The sequence below is a fragment of the Echinops telfairi genome, unplaced genomic scaffold (assembly GCF_000313985.2).
Source record: "Echinops telfairi isolate 266 unplaced genomic scaffold, ASM31398v2 ScPeMD7_7459;HRSCAF=8497, whole genome shotgun sequence".
Lineage (NCBI taxonomy): Eukaryota > Metazoa > Chordata > Mammalia > Afrosoricida > Tenrecidae > Echinops > Echinops telfairi.
In genome coordinates, this window is record NW_022111359.1 from 7,899,093 (window position 1) to 7,901,314 (window position 2,222).

The 2,222-nt window shown below is 36.6% G+C and overlaps 1 protein-coding gene across 1 annotated transcript in view; it reads left to right on the top strand.

The window, feature by feature from the left end:
• Nucleotides 1-2,222, top strand: part of LOC101661046 (olfactory receptor 7G3-like) — a 4,711-nt gene that overhangs the window by 952 nt on the left and 1,537 nt on the right. The window lies entirely within an intron of this gene.

Here is a 2,222-nt window from a genome sequence, read left to right on the forward strand (position 1 = left end):
TTTTTGTTGTTAGTTTACACAGGGGTTTAGACTCCTGTTCAACTAATTTACACAAATTGTTTGGTGAATTTGGCTTTAATTAGTGGTCTGAGAGGTGGAAAACCAGATTTTTGAACATTTTGCTTTTACGTCTAAATGTGCTTGAAATGTTTTACAATAAGAAATGTAAATTCATACCTTTATAATTTTCTGACTTATTTAAATATTCTGTTACTATAGGTGCCATTCTAGACAAATTGGCCTTTTTTCTTTTGAGCTTTTTAGTGTTGATGCATTTAGTTCTAGTTTATTCATTTAAGTGGCTTTAGATTTTTTAAGAAGTCCAATTACAAATGAGCATTGACATTACTCATATTCATTTGGGATCTTTCTTCCCCCTGCTTTTTACATAAGCAAGAGTCCCAGTGGAATTTTAGCTTCTCTAGCTCTTCCAATATAAAATTCACAGTAACTTGCTACTGATATTCTTTCTCTCTTTACTTTTTTCTTCTTTTGGCCGACCTATTACTCTTTTCTAAATTGAATCGTCATGTTGTTTCCAAATTATAACACCTAGATGATGTTGTATATTGCACGCCATGCTTGATGCTTTTTTCTATTTATTATTCATCCTTGTACAATTTCTATAAGGCTTTATGATGGCTCTCATCATATAATGTGGTGATAGAAGCTTCTCAAAGAGTTAAAAAAATGTCCTTGTTCAGTAAACTCGTGCTAGATACTGGTTAAATGCAGGTGTGTCTAAATCCATACCTTATACCAATTGACTGATTCTGTTACAGTTGCTCAAGACCATGACTTTATGCTGGAGGCTCAGACTCTCCTGCCAAGCATCCTGTCAAGATGTTTGTGTTGGAGGAGTAGAGTTTGTGTGCATAGGACCATTAAGCTAAATGAAAAAGGGACCTAGTGAATTTTCAAACCTTGAGAGAAACACTGTCACAAACCTTGGTTTAACAAATGGAGTGAGGGACTGACTGATCAGTCCATTATTATTTGATTTTAGGGATTTCCAGGAAGCTCATTATAAGGGCTAGGAATTTCCTCGAGTTGATCTTGGCACACAACTTTGGGACTCACACAAGGACCAATACTCAATGTGGCCTGGACAAAGTGTTGATGGGTCCCAACTTAAAGGAAAAAAAGGAGATCTAAGCTTCCATAATTAACTTGCAAGATTTATTTTTCTAACATCTGATAATTATGTAGCAGAAATAACTAATCAAAACATGAAAGAATTAAAGGAATGGGCGAAATTGCTAAGCAGCATAGTCTGCCATGAAACGTGAGAAAGGAAGGGGTGGCCAGATCACAGTGGACTACCTGGGAAAGGAAGAACGAAGTGGAACAATAATCTGGAAATAAGAGATTGTTCATAGGGATTAATTATAACTCCTATTCCAATTAAAGGATTCCTGGTGGTACAGAGAGTAAGGCTGTTGGCTGCTAACAGAATGGTCAGTAGTTAGGGACCACTATTCACGTTGCCGGAGAAAAATGTAGCAATCTTCTTCCACAGAAACATGCCCTTGCAAACTCTATGGGTTGCGTTGCTCTGTCCTATAGGATCATCCTAAGTCAGAGTTGACTGTAGAGCAGTGGCCTCTGCTTTGGTTTGATTGCATTTCAAATTGTATTGTTTCCTTTTCTTTGAATTTACATGTAAAAACTGTGAGTAGCAGTAAACAGAAATTCAAGTACATGGTTTGTTTCATACAGTATTGGGGGCGGGAATGAAAGAATTTATAAAATTAAATTTCCATTATTGTCTTAAATTATCATGATAAATTTAAGTACTTATGAACTTAATATGCTAAGCAATTTACATTGGTTAAAAATATTAAGTCCTATAATGGCTGTGTTATATGCCAAATCACACTGTCCTGACAAGCCAGTGTAGAACAACCTCTGAGTTTCAGAGACTTTTAACTCTTTCTGTGGGATGAGAAAGCCCTCTTTCTTCCCAAGGAATGGTTAGGGGTTTTGAACTTCCAACCTTGAGGATTGCAGCCAAATGCTTAAGGATGACACCACTAGGTAGTCCTGTGTAACCAGTAGTTTTGCTTTCTTGTTGTTAACTGCCACTGAGTCATTCCTTCTAATAGGAGCCCTACAAACAACAGAATGAAACACTGACTGGTTCTAACCTGGACAATTATTACTACATTACAGTCCATTGTTGCAAAGCCTGTGAATCCATCTCCATGAGGTTCTCCCTTTTT